Source organism: Choristoneura fumiferana, chromosome 8 (assembly GCF_025370935.1).
Source record: "Choristoneura fumiferana chromosome 8, NRCan_CFum_1, whole genome shotgun sequence".
Classification (NCBI taxonomy): Eukaryota; Metazoa; Arthropoda; class Insecta; order Lepidoptera; family Tortricidae; genus Choristoneura; species Choristoneura fumiferana.
Window position 1 is genome coordinate 15,945,159 of NC_133479.1, and position 25,519 is coordinate 15,970,677.

Below are 25,519 nucleotides of genomic sequence, written 5' to 3' on the forward strand. Positions count from 1 at the left end.
CCCTCTCAATATGCGAGGAGAGCTTTGCCTAGCAGTGAATCTGTAGGTATAGGCCGGAGATGATTATGCTGATGATTGAAATAGTAACCTTGACAACGCGTGGGAGAGTCTGGCCTCTTCTTACATAAGTAATGAATGAGTAATTAATAAAGTTATAATGAAATGGGCTTGTTACAGCATAGAACAAACCGCACAACCGACCGATTGTAGTAGGTATATCCTTTCCAAGAATTCTGCCGTCCGTCCGACGTTGAGTCAGGGTACAGAGTTCAAAAGATAACTTAACAATTCTGACTGTGCTGTTAAAAAAAACTTCACCGAAGAGATGAAATCAAAATGTTTCTAGCTGCTAGGAGTGTTAAAAGTTATTTGAGGTAAACGTTTACGTAAAGAAAGTTATCAAATTGCACAAAAACGTCGCATTTGAAGTTTTACTGGACTTTTGGTTACTATGTTTTTGAAGATGACATTATATTTTTATTTTACGATATCACTATTTGATTATTGAATTAGTGTCTTAGTCAGAGCTAGCCGGCCACTATGTGTCCAATTGCACCATAGTGCACCGGGCCAAAAACGTTCAAAAACCGTGATCGCTTGCATTGATCAATTGATTAAATAAAGTTAACCTGAAGTAACTTCTGTAAGAAATTCTGATAGATCTTTTATGTCGTTACAATATTATGAATGCCTATTAAAGATAAGTTACTTAATTAGTTTATATTTGAATGGTAATACTAAAATAAATAAATAAATAAATATCATGGGACACTTGACACCAATCGACCTAGTTCCAAACTAAGCAAAGCTTGTACTATGGATACTAGGTAACGGATAAACATACTTATATAGCTAAATACATTCTTAAATACAAATTAAACATCCAAGACCCGAGAACAAACATTCGTATTATTCATACAAATATCTGCCCGGCCGGGAATCGAACCCGGGACCTCAAGCTTCGTGGTCAGGTTCTCTAACCGCTTGGCCATCCGGTCGTCAAATTGTGGTAAGATTTTCTGGATATTGTTACTTCGAATTACAATGTTTCGGTCAAGTACTGGGTCCACAGGACAAATAAATTTTTGAAACGACACTAAAAAGCTACAAGTCCTCATCAGATCTTTTCTATTTTCCTGTATAAAAAACGACCGCAAATTCATCAAGAGCTTTTAAAAGCTTTCCAAGAAGCTTTAACCCCTGGGTCCGGATGCGCGGGTCACAGGTTCAAATCTATTTGATCTGACGACTTGCTGACGCGAGGTCGTTGACTTGCGGTATTTCGTGAAATTAACAAGTGGCGGTTCATGTGAATCGAAGTGGGTCTAAGTTTATTTGTTAGTAAAATGTTGTAGTCTAAGAGCAGGGTTCACGAATTTTGCGAACGTTTTTTGCGTCCGAGAAATTGGGCTTTAGCTCGTGAATTCGAAATTACAATTACCCAAATGCGTTTTAAAAGAAAATTACACTCATAGTTATGTTTACAGTTAGATCTTTTACAATAAAAAAAAGTGGAGTACCTATGTCACTGAAATCCTCAGACGTCTCTACAATCGTCTTCATCTCTGAATCGTTTACGTTTGTTAAATTTGATAGCACCAAGACCATAAAAAATAAATTATAATTATTTCGATACATGGAAAACATATATGTGTCATTGTATCCTGCCATCTCGCATGATTAGTTTTCCTTGAACATAGTCCAGCTAGTCTATACCTATGTCTTTTTTAACGCATGTCCGGTGAGTCACCGTTTAACTATTCATTAATTTGCGTCAAACAAAGTTTTGTGAGTCAAGAGCTAACATATAACACTTGTATTCTTATTGATAAGAAACAAGTAGCGGGAATAATTATACATAATTTGTCAGTAAGAGTGTATCTAGACAGAGTCAGCTGTATCGTACGGAATGATGAAACACTAAACGCGACTTTTAGTAGGTTCATCATCATCATCATCATCGGCCTATCTTAGTCCACTGCTGGACATAGGCCTCTCCAGTTGCACGCCACTGAGCACGATCCTCGGCCAGTCTCATCCAGTTCTTGCCAGCTAACCTGCGAAGATCATCGCTCCACCTAGTCTGAGGCCTGAGGGCGTCCTACGCCACGCTTGCCGATTCGCGGTCTCCACTCAAGAACTCGTTTGCCCCAGCGGTTATCAGTTCTTCGACTGATATGGCCGGCCCACTGCCACTTCAGTTTGCTTATCCGGTGAGCTATGTCGATGACTTTAGTTCTGTGTCGGATCTCCTCGTTTTGAATTCGATCCTTCAGAGAAACTCCGAGCATAGCCCTTTCCTAGTAGGTTGGCATTTATTAATAATGAAGTGCCTTTTAACTTTAAAAGACTTAAATGCTTATGACACTAACATACTTTTACAAGAATCGCTAACATACGCTTATACCAATCTGATTGCATCATAAATATCATAATATACATTCTATTTAATATTGGTACCTATTATCCTTAACGTCTGTCTTATGTCTTCATCAGTGACCATCTAGTCAATTGTCGTTTTTGCTAACTAAAGATTACATCTTTCGGGTTACTAACCAAATGTAATTGTCTCTACATTGTATGTTATTACTTGAATGGATTGGTAATAATTCCGGAGCATTGATCGCTTCTGTGTTTTTGCCAGTTTTGCGTCATCTTAGTTTAACGACACTGTTCTATTAATAGGCTCGATAACAATTTAGTTTTATTTCTATACGCCCATAGCATTAACTTGTCAATCATTCGGAACTACTAGCTTCTTCATTATGCTCGCACAAAAAGCTTAGGGCGTGTTGCCTACCGTACGCCACATGACCGTCGCTCAACTTTTTAACATCATTACTCGTGACTGTTTATTTGCTTTCACTGCGGTTATTGAATCAAGCTCTCAATACACTAATCAAATACGAATAAAGGAGTATTTTTATAAACATTTCAAACATTTATTGTCATTAGCTTTAATCTTACCGATGTTTATTTTTGCTTACAGATAAAGCCGAATGCCGCGAGCTTTTCAAACGGTGAGTGTTTTTCCATGGTAGTTCACATCTCGGACCTTTGCAATATCCGGGTCGAAGGACCTGTATGGTTAATCCTCTTAAATTGGCATCTTAGCATTTCATGGATCGGTTATTACGATTTTTGTGCCAACGTATTAACTTGACGATGTCCGTACCTATGTGTTGCATTCGTTTATGGTTACCTTTTTTTGGTCGCACTGGTTAGTTTGTTGTGTTTCGGGACCAGGACTATCAAAATTACTAGCTTTATTTCTGCGACTTTATAGAATTGGATCCTACGTGTGCCTTTTTCTTTAGATTTTTTCAAATTCTTACTCTTGTCTGAAATTGACTCGTCTGTCGTCTGGAATAGGTACATGTGTCAAGATATGCCAACACATGTTTAGTCTACGTTTCCTCGATTGTCTGTAACTGTAACTCAAAGCACAGCTATCACGTAAACTGTCTCGTAATTCATTAGTAGTAATTAGTAAATAATAAGCCATTTCGTGGCACTGTTCATCAGATAATTAGCCCGCGCCACTCTGACCTTCAGCGGCCATCAGTGGTCCCGACCCGATCGTCGGCGTGCGCCGAATCTTAATTCCACCGTCTTTAATACTTCTCGCCATCTCTTCCAAGCATTTAAACGTATAATTTGCCAATTATAGCACTCCAAACCAGCACCTTTTCGGTGCATTCCGTAACAGTTTTGTTTATAAAAGTTGTTGACCCATTGATGGGTCTGCGCGACACTCGATATCTTGGTTTCTTTAAGATTACTTTAATAAGCAGGTAAATGTACCGCTCGCAGTTGTAATTTAATTGGTTACCAAGTTCACAGTAGAGCGTTGTGAGTATTTTATTTTCGCTTTTTAATCTTGATTCTGTTCCTTCAACAGTAAGATGTCTTCAATAAAAAATCGAACAAACTTGCACGATAAACGTAATAACACTTTATAAAGAAAAAAAAACTTGCATTACATAAGGTATATGACATCAAAAATGACCACAAATGGAACTTCGCAATAAAAGCACTGATAAAACTCTTGAGAACCGTCGCATCAAAACCATCATACCAATATAACTTTGCTAAGCTGAGCTTTAATATACGAGTAAGTCAAGAAAACTTGAATATCGCAACGTTCTAAGGATTGTTACTGAAATACGCGCCAAAATCACCACACACCAACATCACTCACCAAAATGTCGGTTCACATTTTTAATCACAGCATTCTAACCTTCATAAATCCGATACGCCTCTACACGCGGCGCTCCGTCTAAATTCTAATTCCATACCCTTATCAGGGCCCTGTCGACATTCGACAAGCGATAACCCGCCGCTTCCGCGAAGGACGACCCCTGATAACAAGCGATAATGCCTCTGGATAACTATCTACTATTTTGTCAATGGACCCGACATTGAATGGCTGTATGGTTCGATTCGGACAACTGTGGTTTATACTCTGGTAAGAGTGGTTAACCTGCAACATTTATTATGTCTTTGAATTAGCTTGACGATGGGAGGAAGAAAACCTTAAGGAAACTCTCTTGCTAGACTACGACTTGTCAAGAGATTGATTTAATGACGAGGAATCTATGTGTCGCAGAAGTTTTTGAGCGGTTAGCACAAATTGTACATCATACATGGGTTCTCGTCTAAAAATTGCAAAGTAACAAGTATTTAAAATGTCTTTTTCTGTCTAGCATATACGGGTGTGGCCTGTAATACGAGCAAAAAATTAAAACATAGATCGTTCTCGTTAAACTGAACAACACTAGTTCAGCGACTTTTAATAATAATGGAGTCTTTGAATTTTCCTTTTTTCATACAAATTAAATACACACAACTGTCGCTATACTATTATTATTGTTCAGTTTGAGGAGTGTTATCTATGTTTTAATTATTTGCTCATATTACAGGCCACACCCGATAGATATAGGTATTTATATATTATTTTCTTACACCAGATTATTTTTAAGTCGCAAACTGTTCGAATTTCGAAACCCTTTCAGAATAGATATCGGTTTTTATTTATTGCGGTGGTTATTTTTTGCTCTGCGTTGACTTTTTATTCCGGTTCCACGTCTGAAATACCGTTATTTGCCTTTTTTCTCGTTTTTCGTGATTAGGCCGTCCCGTCGAAAGATCCCAAATAAATTAAAAAGTCATCAAGTTTTTGTCTCTTACAGGAAGTTCCTGATTTATGCGTCGCGATGATTGCGTTATGTTATGTCAGATATCATTTTTACCGGTTGGTACTTACAATTTCAAACTTATGTCACCATGCGCGTCATTAAAGTATCGTTGTTTTCTTTAGATTTCACTCACAAGTTTTAATGCGCATATCACGTAGTAATTTAAGTTTCCCGCAACTCCGATTGTGGGGAAACCTTTTATCGCTATCCCGCAGGAATCTACACAGTGAAATTATGAACTCAACTTCCGTCTGCGGTGTTTCCGGACAACTATGACATCAGTGCTTCCAAGAAAAGGGCTTATACTTTCTTAAAAAACGGATCAATGACTCCTTGAGTAGTTGGTTATTAATGTCAGGTGGTGATGATTCCCGTCAGATGACCCGTTTGCTTGTTTTTCTCCCTCTTATAATAGAAAAAAACTTAGCAATTTTCCTAATACTAAATTTCAGACGGTTTTTGGATTCCGTACCCAAAGGGTGCCAACGGAACCCTATTACTGAGACTTACCCTGTCTCTTGAGTCGTAATAGTTAGACACTTGAAATTTTCACAGATTATGTGTTACTTTAGTCGCTATAACAAATACTAAAAACAGAATAAAATAAATATTTAAGGGGGTTCCCATACAGCAAACTCGATTGTTGTGCCGTTTTTTGCTTGATGATAACCGCAACAGGTAGACGCTTGAAATATTCACAGTCTTTAGTTGTATAATCACTTTAATAAAAATAAATAATTAAAATATTAAAAATAAATAAAATAAATACTTAAGCGGAGCTTCCATATAACAAACTTGATTTTTTTGCCGTTTTTTTTGCTAATTTCCAATGTTGTATGGATAATGGTACGGAAACGTTCGTGCGCGAGTCCGACTCGCACTTGGCCGCTTTTTATAAGACACTACATTACCCGTTACCTATTGACGTGTCATATAATATACGACCTTTAGTTTCAAATCTATTTACGGCTCCTCGAAAATTTGTAGTTGTGTAACACTTTATCTCACTAATATTATAAATGCGAAAGTTTGTAAGTCTGTTTGTTTGTTACTTCATCAAGTCTGAACCACTGAACCGATTCAGATGAAATTCGGCCGGAAAAGGACAAAGGATAGTTTTTACCCCCGAAAATTGCAGTTCCCGCGAGATAGCGATAAACGAATTCTGCGCAGACGGAGTCGCGTGTAACGACTATAGCCGGCTACAGCCGTAGAACTATAGTTGTACATAATTTACATCTCTCTCTCTTCAAGTGCCTCTCCAACTAGTGAAGGTTGGCAGTCAGCTCCGCATATCTAATGCGGTCTTTTGCCACTGAAAAGCTCCGCGGCGCTCTTGACTCCCGTCCGTTCCCGGATATTGCGTAGTCACGATTTCTTCCTATGACCCACTGCTCTTTTGATAATTTACCTAAAACATAAAAATAACAGTACATTGAGAGATCGATGTAAAAGATGAACTTATCACGCAAGGGATCGCTTCTTGTTAAAAAAATTGTAATCTCGGATAGATTCGGGAAGCGGTTGTGCCGGCTTGCCGAGCACGCCCTCCACAGTCAGGGCGAAGCTGTTACGGTGTTTAACACCAACAGCAAAATCCAAGTAAAAAAAAAAAAGATTCGACACTGACATTATTAAGCGGCTCGTAGACGGGCCATATTTATTGTCTAACATGTGAGTAAGAGAGGGACACCAATAGTTGCCGGCCACCAATTGCAGTGAAAATATGGCCCGTCTAGGAGCCCCTAAGGTACGTGAATAATGTAGAGTCTCGCTGTAATTATTGTCCAAGTGTCGCTGTAGTTTTATGTCTAAAAAAATATCCTGTAGCTTCTTATTCATTTTCGCCATTTTTCTATTTTAGTTTATCAAAAATAAACTAGCGCGCTACATACGCCGAGCGGAGGGCGATTTATGTAATCTATCAAAATGATTAAACTGCACCTGTGAAAATGTGATTTGAAAATGATGAAGACTTGTGTTGAGTTAAAAATGTGAATAACGTAGTAGAAAGTAGGAGCTCTACGCAAGCTTTATACTATAAACCATTTAGGTACAGATTTTGACTACTTCCGAATGGAAGTATCCAAATAATTTTATAACCTAACCAACAAAAGGTTGGCAAACCCCTGACTTTGACACTTCAAAGTTCAATATCTCAAAAACGGCTGAACCGATTTTGATAAAACATGTCTAAAAACCATCGTTACAAAACCTGCTTTCAAACAAAAACAAACCTCATTCGAATCGGTCCACCCGTTTAAGAGCTACAGTGCCACAGACAGACAGACACAGATACACAGACACACATAGCGGTCAAACTTATAAAACCCCTCTTTTTGCGTCGGGGGTTGAAAAATTGGCGCTATAGTTAACTACGATTATTTAAGAACTTGTGTGCGAACACTATTGAATACTTAAGAACCGGTTTGTGCTAGAATTCTATGGTTAAAGGAAACGTTTCCTGTCCTGTAAAGTAATCCTTTGTGCGGTTCCAGCACTTAGCCAATTAGGACGACATTAACTTAGTCTATCCATGTCTCGATTTGGCAAGCGCTTCCCGGCTGCGCCCGCAACCGGCTACCGGCTTATTTCTAATACATTAATGGAATCGTCTGGGTACACGTGATTCGAGAGAAGAAATGGGAAAACGAGGAAGAAATATGTTTCAAAAATAGGTTGACCGTTATTCTGTTTAAAATTTACTTCGAGGGAGTTCCAATAGTAATCGTAAATGCATTATTTCGTTATCATTTTGCGGTCGACAGCATGCGAATTCACTTTTTTAGAGTTCCGGAGCCAAAATGGCAAAAACGGAACCCTTATAGTTTCGCCATGTCTGTCTGTCCGTCCGCGGCTTTGCTCAGGGACTATCAATGCTAGAAAGCTGTAATTTCGCACGAATATATATGTAAACTATGTCGACAAAATGGTACAATAAAAAAATAAAAAAAGTTTTTTTTAGGGTACCTCCCATAGACGTAAAGTGGGGGTGATTTTTTTTTTCTCATCCAACCCTATAATGTGGGGTATCGTTGGATAGGTCTTTTAAAACCATTAGGACCATTGCGATTTTACGACTCAGTGATTTGTTTGCGAAATATTCAACTTTAAAGTGCAAATTTTCATGAAAATCGAGCGTCCCCCCCCCCTCTAAAATGTAAACCGGTAAGTGGAAAAATTTGAAAAAATTCATGATGGTAGTAAATATATCAAACTTTCAAGGAAAACTATAACGGCTAAGTTTGCTTGAGAATTATTAGTAGTTTAAGAGTAAATAGTATAAGTAGTTTAGTAGTACGATATAAAATATACCTAAACTTGGAAGATTCCGTATAAAATACGAAATCCTTAGTAAATATTACTTAATTTTTTCGTAATGGCTACGGAACCCTATTTTGGGCGTGTCCTACACGCTCTTGGCCGGTTTTTATTTTTTTTAAATACCTACTGGCAGTCAGAATGTTTCGGCGGCGATACCACGAAAAACCGCAGCATCCAATTAATGCCAGCTCTCTGCGGTCTTTACCTACTAAACCTCGTTTATACACAATTACTGCATACTTATCTTACTATCTCGCTCCTGCCAATGATAAATGATAAAGACATGGTGACGTTAAAATTGTAAAAAGGGAATTATAGCCACAAACGACTTCATTATGGTAGAGTTTAATATCGGATCTGTACTGCAGGGCTACTACGAAACTCGAAAAACGAAGTTTATGTCATGCGGTCCCTCTGACAATTATACTATTTAATACGAGAGCGAGAGGGACGGTACGATACGAACTTCGAGTTTCGTAGTAGCCCTGCTGTACTGTTATAATAAACGGGCGATACACCGTGACATTTCGTTAAATTGCCGGAGCTTAACCAATTATTTATATTTTAATGTCACGCGAAAATACTTACGCGAAGCCGCTGGAAGCTTCAAGGTATAGCCATTAAAATACAAGGCTTGAAAGCTGGCTGTGTGGTCACCAGCTGAAATTCCAAGTTTTACGATTGATACTTTATTGTTTGCCTTATTTTTTAACTTTATTGGGCAGTTAAAACTGCCATACTAGTTCTCATTTATTCAACATGCAATAACAGAATGAAATAAATACTACTCCTACGGGTGAAGGGCCTTGTACAAGGTCCGACCTGAGGCTTATTGTCTATCACACTTTGAATCATAATCGTTTTCACCACTTTTTTTATGACGTATGTGTGTCTGTCTTTGTACGTATAACTGGCACAAGACGAGGGTAGAAATAGATGGTGAAAGCGATCGCGAACGTCAACGCTTTAAGCCGAGTTTAGAATTGCAAGAAAAATCATGCAAGTTGCATTACAATGCGAGGCCGTAAAGCCAACGAGTTTGTTTTGTAGTGGTCAATCGAGCACCGCAATGTAATGCAACTTGCACGATTTTTCTTGCAAGTCTAAACTCGGCTTTATACCGCCAAGGTGCTTTGTTCCGGCGTGGAGAATAAGATAGCCAATTAAATTACAGGCACGTAAGGTATTTTATCCTAGCCTTTTACACTGGCAACGCATGCACGCTCCTCTGATGTTCCGGGTGGTCACTTAACCGTCTTACTTGCTCGTCGTCACCCTGTTTTTAAATACCTACAATACAATTCCTCATGTTTTCCATTGTGCAAATAAGTTTTTTACTTTGGTACAACTGGACGCTATATATGAGTAAGCGGGGGTAGGAATGTCGGCCTGCGCGCGCGCAGTCGCAGACAAGGCCAACGCGGCATCTGCTCAGACCGGACGTGGCTGCATCGGGTTTACATAGCTCACTTTCTGATGACTATTCTAAAATAGTAAACACATATGCCTCCTCCAACCTTAGGGCACACCGAGCAACGAGACATTTGTAAATCTAACGGTCTAACAAAACGTTGGACAACCCCGACATTGTCACTCCTAAGTTAAATATATCAAAAACGGCTGAACCGATTTTGATAAAACAAGTCTAAGAACCATCGCTGGAAAACCTGCTTTCAAATATAAAAAAACCCATTCAAATCGGTTCACCCGTTTAAGAGTTACTGCCACAGACAGACACACATAGCGGTGAAACTTATAACATCCCTCTTTTTGGGTTACTTATTTGAAATTGCAATGTCAGGCGGTTTTCTATTTTTCTAACTTAGGTTATGCAAAGATGGACATAGACTCTCTGTTATAACTTCTAGTGCCCATAATTGGAAGGTTATTTCACCTAACCTTCCACTGAATTACATAAGGAAGTCAGCGCAAGCCCAGACAGAGTTAAACCAATTTGAATAATTGTATTAACGAATACCGCGTCATGTAGCCGGCCGCTAAGCTGTCGTGCGAATCGGGTCACCGGAGACTTGCTCGCAGGACTTTGGGGGCAGTAGTTTAACTAGACGGCTAAGAGTACACATCTGGGGGGCTCACAGAAGTAATAATAAAGAGGATTACTTCTGTGGGGGGGCTACTACGACATTCGAAAATGGAAGTTCGTATCGTACCGTCCCCCTCACTCTCGTATTAAATAATATTAGCGTCAGCGGGACGGCATGATTCGAAGTTCGAATATTGTACTTCCTAGTATAGAGTCTGACGTGTTGTGGCATGACGCGTCAGAACTGTACTTGTATTATTGTCATTCTAACTATAAACCATCAATCATTCGAAGAGTTCAGTACTGCGGAGTCGATCCCGGCCTGGTATTCCAGAATTTTACTGCCACGTAATTCAAATTAAATCGCAAATCACGTGTGCCAAATTTCAGCTAAACAGGGACCGAGCGGTCTAAAAATGGTTTGCAAATTTTAAATTATAACTTGCAAACTACTTTATAATATACTATGGAACGAAAGTTACAAGTCAAATAAAAATTTGTAGAAATATAGGTAGTCGTCGTAAAAAAATTGGTACATGAATGACGAACAGTTATAATCTCTTGGCATTTTTTATTTAAGTCCATCTTTGATGCTATCCTGTTTCGACAGGCCGAAAGGTAACTTAATACCGCCTCAAATGCCTTGCCTGTCTGACTCGATACAATGGCACGCGTCACTCGCAGTGGCTATCAGTGTTTTTTACCCGACGACCAGAAGGAGTATGTATTTGAGCTTTTTAAACTTTTAATGAAAACTAAAAAGAAAAACAAGTGTACTATAGTGCCCGGCCGCTAAGAAGTCAATCCTGACACATTGCACAACTATGAAGTTGCTGATTATTGTTAATGTGAAAAAAAATGCTATACTTACTAATCTGTCGCACGCAACAAGTACCTAAGCATTGCATTTTTGTCTATGATTCATATTGTTAATATTCATAACGGCCATTGACACCCGCCGTTTGTATAGTCTAGAATTATGTTATTTAACTTAAAAAAAATCAGTCGGACCCATGACCGGCTCCCGATTACTATAGAATTGTATTATTTTTTTAGTTTTAATTAAAAGTGTTCTTAAGGCAGTCGGGTTATTTTACTTTTTAGCGAGCTTTACGGTGAAGGAAAACATCGTGAGGAAACCTGCACAAACCTGCGAAGCAATTCAATGGTGCGTGTGAAGTTCCCAATCCGCACTGGGCCCGCGTGGGAACTACGGCCCAAGCCCTCTTGTTCTGAGAGGAGGCCTGTGCCCAGCAGTGGGACGTATATAGGCTGGGATGATGAGCGTTCCGTACCCAAAGGGTAAAAACGGAAACCCTATTACTAAGACTTCGCTGTCTGTATCTCATGAACCGTGATAGTTAGACGGTTGAAATTTTCACAGATTATGTATAATTGTGGCTGCTATAACAACAAATACTAAAAACAAAATAAAATAAATGTTTAAGGGGGCTCCTATACAACATACGTGATTATTTTGCTGTTTTTTGGTAATGGTCTAATGAATGTTGTATAGATGGTACGGAACTCTTCGTGCGCGAGTCCGACTCGCTTTTGGCCGGTTTTTTATTTCAGTTAAACTACTGTTTAGTGTTGAACTGTGCGTGGCTGAGTCACGTCACGGGGTTAGCGGACGACATTTGCCAACGCTCGGGGGTTACGGGTGTTATGAAGCCTCGGGTGTTCCGTTCACCTGAACGGCAACATTATTCAAGATTTCGTACTAATGAGAGACGGACGGTATACTGACGTATCAAAAACGGAATGCCGAGGACGTTTCAAAACTTTCCGTGTTTTTTAAAGCCCGAAGCACGAAGAGGGGACTGATAAGTTTGACCGCTGTGTGTCTGTCTGTTGCATGGTTGCATCACGGCTCTCAAAAGGTTTTTAATGCATTTTTTAATCAAAAGCTCGTACAATAGATATGGTAAGCTAATATCAAATAACATCATCATGTTGCATTAAAATCAAATAACCGATTATGGAGATATTAGACTTTGTATGATATTTATGGGGATTTTTCAACGTTTCTGTTCTATACCTCAGGTAGTTATTATTTGAAAAAAAAAACACGATTTAACAAGAAGAACGAGCAAAGCTTGGTCGCCCAAGTAAAACACTTTTATAATAGTAAAATTCAAATTCCACATCACTCAAGGTGGTCAATCCTTAGTTTGATGGTATAAAATGTGTCTTCTATATGTACATCTGTTTCTGTACTGCTTAATAAGTTAAATATTGTGGCATTCAATACTCATACTCATACTCTTTTATTGGTAATATCATTATTACAAGGATCAAGGATCATTAATAAGGAGTTGTTGTAGTATTCCATTGTCTATTCTATCTGATAAGTATTAAACATTGTATAAGTAGGTAGAATCTTGTTGTAAATATCCATGTCTGTCACTTTGAATGAGAGGATCTTATTTAGTAACAATATTTTCAACGTGAAACCGAAAAACCAGCCAAATACAACTTTTAGCCGTTGACCTTTTGCCGGAGACTGGTATTCTCAATACGTTATCATTTAAGTGGTTCTCATCATAACGTCTGCATTCAGTTAAAGCTTTCCGTCGCCTTACAACTTTCTTAATAGATTCATCCGCAACAACCGTATCTTCACTGTATTTGACTGCGGTCGTTTTCAATTTTAAACGCCGCTCATGGCATTCGAGCTGTATAATATTACTCTATCATACTGACACTGTAGATTTAGCTCCACTCCAATATACCAATAACGATTCGATCTCAAAAAACACGAATTTTTATCAAAAATTATCATTTAACGCCTGAGGGCGTATAAAAAATAAAAAAGTTAACAAATACTTGCACCTCATCCCAGCCTATATACGTCCCACTGCTGGGCACAGGCCTCCTCTCAGAACAAGAGGGCTTGGGCCATAGTTCCCTCGCGGGCCCAGTGCGGATTGGGAACTTCACACACACCATTGAATTGCTTCGCAGGTTTGTGCAGGTTTCCTCACGATGTTTTCCTTCACCGCAAAGCTCGTGGTAAATTTCAAATGTAATACCGCACATGAATTTGGAAAAACTCAGAGGTGCGAGCCGGGGTTTGAACCCACGACCCTCTGTTTGAGAGGCGATAGGTCAAACCACTAGGCCACCACGGCTTTTTAACCTACTCCCTCCTCCTCCTTTTTTTTGTACTTGCACCTAGCACATACTTACTCTTATAAAATACAAAGAAAGAAAGAAAGAAAATAATTTATTTATAACAGCAGCGACACATTACACAGGTTAGACAAAATACATAAGTAGTGTTGCCGTACAACACTTAAGTAAGTACACGTAAGTGTGTTGTTTAAATATATAATTAAACATTCGGAACTCAAAACAAACTGTCGTATCCCGACTGGAGATCGAACCCGGACCTCAAGCTTCAGTCGTCTTATATAAATATGATGCTTGACTTTACAGCGAGTAGTATTTGCCACGTTTCTTTGAGTCCTTATAGATTATCATCAAAGATACCCCGTAATGTGGGGGCGGCCGCTATCTGTATCAGATAATTACCACCCATTGTACCTAGCTTAATGCATCTGCCGTCATTGTCAAAGAAAAATTTTGCACAAACTTTTTTCCCCGAAAAACCCGTCGTCAAACTTCAAAAGATAATTTCGCAAAATTTACGCCATTCAATGCGAACAATGCGGCATTCTTAGCTCCGTAGCCGAGGGACGAAAACAAAATCTCGCGTCCTCACAGTCGGTTGGATCCATTGCATCCAGAAACTAGTTCGAACACGCTATTGTGCGGCGAGAAGAGAGATTCTCTCCGGTGCACACTGCAATGGTGAAATTTACATTCGATTTCATAAATCATACGTTGGCCTTTGCGTCGCCGCCGCAGGTGTCCGTGAGATGCGACACTATTGTCCTACGTTTAATTGTGCGATGCCATACCTGCGATTTGTCCATCCCTTATTAGCCAGCCGAATTCGACCTACCTCGTCTTCTTGACATCCTCAGGAGCTCGCGTGCTATCTCAAACGGCCGTGTTGCTTGCGATTTATTACCGTGACACTTTAAAAGTTATCTCCGTTGCTACTAGGTCTGTATTTGAGCGCGTGGACGCACGACAGACCGGATGGGAAGCCGAGATGCTGTAATTTGGCCGTACAATACCGTGCAATAATAATCGCGGCGGTTCGTAATTGCGACGACATCCGTTGAGTAAGGCGTACATGTGCCGGCTGGCCGTGTGAAAGTCGGAAAGGGCCGCTGCAGCGTGAGCCAGACACAGTTGTTATCGGAACCAGTTTGATGCATTTTAGATGTGTCCGCTTTCATGACGCCTTAGTACTCTGCCCAAGAATTTATTACTTATTAAGAGAGGACATAATCATTCTGGCTGCGCCACTTATTTGTTTTTAATATTTACTCTGGCAACACATCCTTCCTTTCCCATCCAGTAGTAGGTAGTAGGTAGTGACCATTGCACTGAAATTCGAACAAGAAAACAAATGACTGAAACAAAATGACGCAAATATAAACAGTTTTAACTCAAAAATTAAACCTTTAATGAAATTGCGAAGTGTTTGGTGAACATTTTTATCATTAAAAAAAACTTCTGTGTTGCGTCGGATTCGAACACCCACGGAAAAACACAATTGCTGGAGACATTGAGCGCCTAACCTTGACCCAGTTTGGAATCTGTTCTTGAAATGTTTTTCTAATTAAATTTCGAAGCAATGGCAACGATTTCATAAGGTAGGTATCATCAGAAGAAGCTATAATTTTCAAATTATGACGCCCTAAATGGAAGGGAAACAAGATTTCACACCTAATCCCCGACAATAACAACAATGCGGTCCTACCACAACATGTGGTCACCCCCGCCAGTATTTTGTTAGGCAACGGAAGTCCCTTTGTGGTCATCGTCAGCATTGATGTTTTTACAATCGACGTTAGATAAACGCGGGACAAATGACGTCCGGAAATGTCCGGTTTTCGGGGAAATTTCTCAACGTTTATGCAATCTCTGTCCTCGTCTAGCGTTAGACAAAAAGACTACATATTTACATCGAGCTTTGGCTAAGATGTATTTGAAAGATTTTTTTACGTGTCCCTCCCTGTTTAAACGACGTTGTGACTGTGAGACGAGACGAATTGCTTTCTCGGAAAACAGAACTGTAATTGTCACTAAGTTGGGGGCGTCAAGGATACTGATGAAATATTAGTTTTTTGCAAAACATGATTTAAGAGTATTTTCAATTCAAACTTAAATAGCAATGATGTTTGCTAACCGAAGATACATATTTACAATAGTTAATATTTATTTAGCAATCTATATATTTTTTACACACTTCATAACAAAATCGTTGTTTAAAATAACCGGATAGTTCAACCATATAAAAGGCAGGTGCTCGTGCGATCTTTCAATAAATCATGTTGAATAATTTAAAGAGAGCTCTTATAATGTATACTTTTACGCGATTCCTCAATAGATGATGGCATTACAACTGGTATTACTTTGAGGGACGGAAGCAACAAGATAATTTGATCCGTTTTTTGTCAGTAGATCGAGCGGCCTATGATTTGATCAGTATAACCCGATAATATCTGTTTCCGCTTATCCTTTTTTTAAGTTTTATTTTATACTTTTAAGTTTAAGGTTTACAAGTGTTAAACTATTGTCACAGTAGTTTAAAAAAAGCTAATGCGGGCCGTGGGACCGATTCACACAGGATATCCTTTAGTGGCGTTTTGTAGCTTTTATTTATATTACAAATTGTATTGTTATGGTAAAAAAGTACTACGGTCTCGATCACTTCTATTAATTTACGTAGGTAAGTGTATTTAGTTTCAGCTAGTGTATGGTTACCAGCTGGGATGCTACGTTTGACGGGTTAAAATATAAAATGAATAAAAAAACGGTTAGTAAGTGGGAAATGTTAGACTAATATACTTAAAATTTCGGATTTACTTCACTTGTTAGGGCATTCTGTGTATATAATCTAGTATACTAGTGATTTTCAATTTGCGCATTGATTCACAATTACAGGTTGCAAACCTACGCTCCGTCAAAACCCAAGACTATTTACTTTAGAGCAAAAAACGTACAGTCAGGTTAACAACAAAAACAATAAAACTTATGTACAGCGAGGAACAGATATGATAGGTACATACGTTGTTCGTCGTATCTGCCCAGAAATTTAACGACGCCGTACAAGATAAAAATGTCATAAAAATCTTTCGACATCGTTTTGTTAACTATCTATAATTGGTTACATTCGAGTGAGTTTTGTTCGCGCTTACTCTGTTTTATCAGTTTTTTACGAGTGATTAAATATTCTGGATTAATGGTCGTGTAGGAATGTCTATGTTTATAAGACTGTTTATCGGTTTTTATGTGGCTATTTACTCGTTTTTTAACGTCTAGCTAGTCATCACTAGAGAGGTAATTGTATGATACAACAGAACAGAGAAGGTGTATGCGTTTAGGGTTGATTATTTGTGCGCAAACCAATGTTCTTTGCCATAACGTTAGAGCGATTTAGGTACGGTTTTCTGTAACATCAGATAGGTGTATCATAACATTACGTTGTATAAAAACGTTTATTAACGTTAAGGGTATTTGTTGTTAATTACTTAGTGTAATTGGCGTTTAATTAAAAATACATATATCGGGAAAAATTGTTTATGCCATCGCAAATAACATTAGGTATCGTAATCTCTAGGTGACTTAGTTTTAAATACTACCTACCTTAAATTACATAGGCAGTAATACCTACACTGATAATAGGTAACTATTACATAAACGATTGATCAATTACATTTTTAATTGATATTATTGTAACGTAACAAAACGCTTACCTACATATTTTAGAAAATGTCAGATGTTTGAAAAAATGCAATTTCATTGGATGAAGTGACTTGTTTATGGCGTTTAAAAAACGTCAGCCATTTTGAGTGTTTTTATAAAAATAGGTGTTTCATAAGCATAGTTTCTAGATTATCAATGTAAGCATTTAAAAGTGTTTCGATAATAGTAAAATGCTTATGTTTCTTAAAGTATGTAAAATACTTCATCATTAGATTGCATGTCAAGTGTTTTGTTTGATAATGCTGTAAATGTCAGTTACGATTCAGCCATTTTAAATAACTAAAATGCAAACTCCTGTAAATAGCACCACCTATAAAATTGTATGGGTTTTCAGTTCATTCATATGGACCTCCGCAAAGTAACGTCTGATTCAATAAATTTTCCTTATTGCTTACAAATTGATATATTGCTTTAAATTTACACAATTTTCATTCATTGCATCTGTGCTTAAACGCGACAGTTTATTGTTAAAAATTACTTCGACGCATCGACCTCATTTTAGCAGAGTAGACATCGTAAATAGGGTAGTGTCATTATGTGATGTTCAATGAGTAATCGGAAGCGTAGTCTAGTCCAAAACATGAGAGAACCAAAACGAAATATTCAATCACGACCAGTGCTCTTCCGAGAAGACGCCGCTTTTTGCTGAGCCACGGATCGGGGGCCCGCGGGTTCCGCCAAATTGACTCCTTACCGTAAAAGCCAATATCGATGCTTTATTAAATAAAATATTGTTTGTTACTCATCCTACTAATAGAGCGAAAGTATGTTTGCGCGTGTGTGTTGCTGTTGCTCTTTCACGGTAAATAAAGCTGCTGGATGGATTTAGATGTAATTTGATGTGTGATAACTGGATATCGGGTGTAACACATGGTCTACTTTTTATCCTGCAGGAACGAGATTTACACAAGTAATTATTGTCCACCATGTGTGTATTGTACACCATTTGTGTCAATGTAAATTTCTTGTTCTGATTTGTGGTGTTCAATAAAGAATATTTGTATTTGTGTTGTATGTATTGTAATATTGTCAGGGATAGTGCAAAACCACGGATCAAGCACGTATTTGCAAACTTCGCCCATTTCAAATGTTTACTCCAAATTTGTTTTAAAAAGCAAATACTTTAAGTAATAGTTAATAATAATAAACCAACTAATGTAAAACTAATTTCAGACAGTAACCTATTTTCAGATAAGATTGTAAATTTTTCTCGTGAAAATATTTCTAACTTGGGCGAAGCCGCGAGTCAATTTAAGTCAAATAAAACACACGGATGGCCAAGTGGTTAGAGTTAGACAACCTGACTACGAAGCTTGAGGTGCCGAGTTCGATCCCTGGCCGGGCAGATATGTATGAATAATATGAATCTTTGTTCTCGGGTCATGGATGTTTAATATAATGTATTTATCTATATAAGTATATTTATCCGTTGCCTGGTATCCATAGATTTGCTTAGTTTGGGACTAGGTCAATTTGTATCATCCCATGATATTTATTTATTATTTATTTATATGTTTGAACTGCGGATTGACAGTGAACAGACCGTTTTTGGACAGTGAGTGTAGTGTGTGTATTAAATGTAATTTTAACCTTTTCATGTGGTCCGGGGTCCCCAGAGGGTGCGGGGGGTGCCCCGAATTGTCCCAAATCTCTAGGGAAAACAGGCTAACATATCCGATAAGCTTTATGAATGCGTTTTTTTCTGTCATAGGTACTGTCAGTAGATTATTATTTTTGGATGTTGTCTTTTGACACATTGGAGTGCATGAATGGGACTGAACAGTCTGATATAACTTGTCGAGAATCGAAAACTTGTCGAAACTATTAAATTCCATACCTATTTATTTTATTTAGATAATCATTACGTTAGTATAGCTTTTTTTTAGTCAACATTTCAAAAATACTTATTAATGTATTTTGTTAGGAATTTAGCATTATATCATTGATACGCTTAAGCTGATGCTTCAATAAATTGTTTGGAAATGTCATGTTGTTATTATGTTGTAAACTATTGCGAAATAGCCAATTGTTGTTACCTGTCCGGTTAAAATATTTGCAAGCTCGCTGTATAAGCAATTAATTGTTTATGTACATTCTTTTAGTTTAGAAATATAATAAAAACACCGCGCAGATTATGGATTAAAATCCATATTTTTCACTATGATGGTATAAATTATATTTTGCATGTCGTATCTTGATTTGTCCAACATATGGGGGAGGTCTATACAGTTTAAAAACTGGTTTAAAACAGTGGACGTTCTAAGACTGATATTTTGATGATGATGATGATCTTGATTTGCTATTTCCGGCTACTGTTTTTATGACTGACTTTCCGTAACATGACAAGTAACATGAAAATTTACTAAGAAATCTCTATCGCAATTATAGGTAGATAAATTAATAGTAAAAATTATTCATATACATACTGTACTCGAACGTCTTATACTATAACAGAAGCTATTTATATTCAACGGAGCACATTTCTCCAACCGGCAGCTCGCTCTTGGCGTCCATTTTTTCTTCAATCGCCCAGGAGTCGTGACTTTTTTTCCACCTACACCGTTATTGACCCACACCTTGCACTGCACCAGACATAACCGAGTCATCCATTATACATCGATGCCCTAATACATGACGTATCACCCCACTTAGTCTACAACGAGCAATGAATGTATTGTCTGTTGAAACTGTCGATGAATTTTTCCGGCTAGCAACAATGTATATGTTCCAAGTTCCAAGGTGTTCACTATTGTTACTTGTTACAGAATGTGACAAGTGTAACTATGCAGTATTTGGTCGATCGAGCGAATTTCATATGCTATTGTCATTTGATTCTTCTATTTAACTGTGTCTTGTATTCTATTGTACTGTATGTATAGACTTGGTACTTGTTACAGGCAAAAACGTTTGTGATCAAAGTTCTTTGGTCATATTTATTTTTCATGAGAATCGTGCCTACTATGCTTAAATAGTGCTTTGGGGATTCACAACTTCTGGGTAAATAAATATTTAGTGTTTTTGCGGCTTTTTTGTCATTACCATTTCAGCAAATATGTGTTAAAAGAGATATGTTTATGATAACTAAACACAATATCGATGCTCTAGCGTAATCAAAATTCTTGCGACTTATCCTTCCGTTGTTCTAATACTCTTGGGATGTTAATGACGTTTAACCGACCGGTCAAAAGGCTCGAATATTATACTCGCTCGAATACTCTTCTACATTATATTGACCTCTCGTATGTCCAGACAATGTGCTAAATTATAAGTCTACTTTTTCTATTTTTATTTTAATCTGTAGAATTTGTATTTGAAACAAACGAGACTAGAATGCAGTTTTTTTTATTTCTGACATACGAGAGGTTAAGAAGGTAAACTTTGTCTGTTTGTGCCTAGAGGGCATATTTAACCGATTTTATATATTCTTTCATTAATAGGTAGATGCTCTTAGCCCTGATTTACAAAGGATACTTTTATACTGGAAAAGTAGAAAAATCCGTCGGAGCACAAACCTGAAGCTAGAAACACACTGACTTCGGAGGCGGAGCGGTGCGGCGCGGCGCCGAGGCGGTACCGGTTGAAATATTCGAGCTAACGTGAATTTCCCGCGCAGTGATCTGTGTACCCTCTTTCATGTTAGCTCGAATATGACTATTTCTCAAGAAGTTGTCCATTTTCAGTTGTCCACTAATAAAAAAAACAATCCTGACACTACTTCAACACAAAAATAAGTAATATTGTGTTTAAATATATACAAAACCTTGTGGTAAAGGTGATGAAAAGTCAGATAATCTTCGTTGGTCGACAAAGTTACGTTTTTTTCTCACAAGATTTAGTGACGTTTTCCTGACGTCAAGAAATTTTGGATGTTTTATGCAGTTTATGTTTATGATCGCGTCCTTAGTGTTAATAATTTCTTGACAAACTGATTTCTTGACAATTTCATGACGGGTCAACTTTTTGAGAAATACTGATATTACAACCGGTACCTACTACCGCCTCCACGCCGCGCCGCACCGCCCCGCCACTGCTCTCTGTGTGTTTCAGGCTTAATTGCGGGCAACTGTTGGTTAAAAATACATATACGTAGTTATAAATACACAATGCCACATACATGATAGCTCGGAAACCGCAAAGCAGCTTGAGCAAAATAAACATGCATCTAATTAACTCAGGATTGAATTTAAGATGTAAACACATAAATAAATAGCGGTTGATAAAAAAACGAGCGTCTGCAGTCGGCAAAAACATTATTTATTGATATTTTTTAACAGCTGGTAGACAGTTAGATGATGAAGGGCCAGCGCGGGCGCATGTGGTGCGGTTATGATTATGAATGAAAACTTTTTTTGTCAGAACTAAATGGCGCATTGGGGCCGCATCTTTGACTAAAACGTTTGTTATCCTATGAGGAAAATTAGCGTACAGGGAAATTACACGCAGTTTTTAAATATGTGGGATTTTTTTATTTAGGCACGCCTACGCTTGCGCTTACACTTGTTTAAGTTGGCTACTTGTCATATTAAGTGTGGGAGACGGTTGAGCAATAAAAGTAAGTGATTTGTGATGAGCGCTGGCCAATCCCGAAGCCCAAGGACAGAGGCAGAAGATGATGACTTTTCACCTAGGTAAAAACTTCCAGCAAGATCTTAAGACAATTGGTTTGACTCCATAGCGAAGTAGATAAACCACCAAGAATGACGGAAAACGAAGAGCTAATACCAAATAGGGAAATAGTTAAGAGATTGTTTTAGAAATGTTGTGGTTTTAAACTTTACAAAACTATTTTTCGACCGATTCTTGGTATCCCATCGGGCTGAAGTTTGGCATATACAAAATCTTATTATAATGCATTTGTGATTTGTTTGAATAAGAATCATTTATGGATTGTCTGGCACCGATAGTGTAGTATCTATCTCGCGAGATTGTAAACTGTCGCTCGGATAGTCAAGCTTATTTGTAATCTCGCTAGATATTTTGTAAATTATCGGTTTACAATCTTACACTGATATTAGTTACAACCGCAAGTCACCTGCTTTTAGGAAATATTTTCCAAGTGACCAAATTATAATTTTTGTACCATGTTGATTTACTTTTTGAATTAATTCGTCATTATAAGTACTTAATCATCTAGTTTCCTGTTTAATTGTAGATATGTGTATGTTCAGATCGATCGTGCGTGTTTAAAACTTGCCATAAAGTTCTTGGTCCGTGTTGACTTGAGATTATACAATCCAGCACTCGGAACAAAATTTTTAATTGACAAAAGTTTATGCTACTTTCAAAAATAGCAGAAAATTCTAAACCATCGTCAAGATAGCCTCTGGACGTCTTTGACATAAGAATTGTTCGTAAATTCATTTACGCTGCCGCACGAAACCTTCCAGTCAATTTCGAACACTTCCAAACATAGGATTGGCATACAATACATATGTAGTTTAGATGACAATTTAAAGTACAATTTCTTGGTCAGCTTTAGGTAAGTACTCGTCGATGCTTAAAGTTCGACGCATCAAAGACGTGATTTCACCTTGAATTAAATGTTCCGGCGAAAAATTCACAGTTCGGTGATAATGTAAGCTACAAAACCACTAGACAAATCCCAGAATCATTCTATGATAACGTATCTTATCTCTAATTTTTACCGCAAGTTACGTAACATCCATCAATGGCCTCCAACTCTGCGAGCGATGCGGCATTGAGGTCGAGCGTGAACCCATATTTAACGGCGGAATAGGACATCTGAAATGTCCACGCGATGTTAATAATTGCATCACGCATATTTTACTGGGACAAGTTTCTACATTCCGTTCTTCTGAATTTCTAAAAAAACTCTTCGCGTTAATGTGCACCATCAAGAACATCTCGATGGATGGTGCTCATCCATTTCTTGTTCTGTGACTGGCGGCTGCGGAGTCTTTCCAACATGGCACGACTTGGATGCCTTTAAAAGGCAGGTGTACCGTTTCTTTTAAGGCCGGCAACGCATCTACAATCCCAGTGATGCTGAAGGTGCTGAAGGTGCGCTGCGGTGAACATTTACTCGTTTGTATAACTCTTAGAAAAACAGCGGACTTATCTCTTACAGGGATATCTTCTAGTTTACTTTTAAGTTTGTCGGCGTTACTATAAAAAATCTCTAACGCGGGATTGAATCGACCAGGGTTAGGTATTGAACTCCGATTTAAGTGCTAACGCAGGGTTAAGTCTAGTGTCAAAATGTATGGAACTGTAATGACTAGATGTTTTCTTTCTTTTTAACCCAGGGTTAACGATTTTTTCACTCAAAACTGTGCAAGCGGCCCTAAATGTGACAGCGCAAGTGCAATATAAATGTCATTGCCGCAATACTATAATCTGTGCCTAGTGAAATCTAGTGTCGGATCGAACATTCCGTCTGGATTTCGGTTTCGATGAGACTCAGGCAACTAAATCCAAAACCGAAACTGCTTTTATACGGCGATCTGGAGCAATCTGCTCGCGCGCGAACCGCGCGTTTGCAATTTTTTTGTGGCTTCTTTATTATTCCACATGAAAAAGAATAAATATCAATTACTTTCCATTAAAAAAAAAATCAAACTATATCGAATAAATATAACGTGTTTGTGGTGTTTTGACTATCGAATAAATGCTTCTATGATCACAAACACATATTAACAAGAGCCCTCGAATACAGTTCGGTCTCCACTGAAGCACAATCCGAATTCGGTTTCGGTTGCAAATACAGTTTCGACCGGATACTAGTTAGTATAATCCCTCGGCATTGATACTAGCTGGTTGCGCCGACGATTTATAGGATCGACGGCGCGTAACGCGTGTTAAACGCGTAAGTGTCGGTTGCCGGCCAAATTGACGGCTAGGCGGCGCCGGCGCAGATAGTGCTATAGCAATAGCTATATGAATATGTGCATGCAATGTTGTTTGGGCCACATCGCTTGACGAACTGATAACCGTTGGGGGAGAAAAGTCCTGGAGTGGCGACCACGAACCGGAAGACGAAGCGTTGGCAGGCCTCCCACCAGGGGGATTGAAGACATCGTGAGAGTTGCGGAAAACGGTTCTCTATCGGTTGCCCGAATTTCATGTGCCCGAATGTATCGTTTTCTAGAATTTTCATTTGCCATAAAGTAATTTATTTCTGAAATAGTAATTTCTTCAGAGTTGATATTAAAATAACCTAACCTAACCTACTGCATTCTATATGATGACATATAATAAAATCCTAAAAACAGCACGGTTCTATATATTTTATGGCAAACGTTGGTATAGCAAGTGAAATTCGGGCAAATAAAATTCGGGCAAGTAAAGGTAACCGGCGGAAAACTGGTGGATACAAGTGGCGAGTTCACATTCATTGTGACGTTCTAAGGGGGAGCCTTTTGTTTAGCAGTGGACGTGTACCGGCTGATGATGATGAATATGTTTATAAACTTGCGTAAACAGATAGTAAAGTCTATCTTTATCCCGCTGCTGCCCTGCGGAAGAATTATTAAATGGTTAGCGCTCTATCACTCAAATCGATTGATGGTCGAAGATTTTATTTAAGCCCTGTTTGTTGTTGTTATTGTTTTGGGATCAGCAAGTTGATTTTGATTCACTTCCAGTGGTCGAATTAACTTGAAATTTTGGATATACATATAAGTTGAATGACAATGTAAGTACAGTTAACAAAACAGTCAGCAAAAAAAAAGCTTGTATTAAACATGAACTTTTAAGGGTGAAGCCAGACGTGCGTAATTTTTTGAGTCGTGAGTCGCATATTTTCGGTCGCGAAATTTCTGTTGCATTCGGTTTTATACAATAGTCCTGAAAATGGGTTAGTATCATTTCGTCTAAACAGCAGCTGGTCTACGTAGCAAATTAGCAATTGGTCTAAGTAGCAAATGGTCTAAGAAGCACTGGTTTAAGTAGCAACATGTCTAAGTATTAAGTGGTCTAAATTTTTTTGACTCAAATTCGACGGAGCTCCTATTCCGCGTGGCTGACGCCTTGACGCAACTCTAACCTAACCTAACCTACGACCAGTTGCTTTTTAGACCACTTTCTACTTAGACCAGTTGCTACATAGACCAGCTGCTTTTTTAGACGTAATGATACTTACCCC

General features: G+C 38.2%; 1 protein-coding gene across 5 annotated transcripts in view; it reads left to right on the top strand.

The window, feature by feature from the left end:
• LOC141430642 (mitochondrial cardiolipin hydrolase-like) overlaps positions 1–25,519 on the top strand; it is a 171,559-nt gene that overhangs the window by 125,449 nt on the left and 20,591 nt on the right. For 4 of the 5 annotated variants that reach the window (XM_074091443.1, XM_074091444.1, XM_074091442.1 and 1 more), the window contains one exon: positions 2,990–3,020. The exons of the other annotated variant lie outside the window; for it this stretch is intronic. The gene's annotated coding sequence lies outside the window, so the exon portion shown is untranslated. The remainder of the gene's footprint in view (positions 1–2,989; positions 3,021–25,519) is intronic. 5 annotated transcript variants of the gene reach the window in all.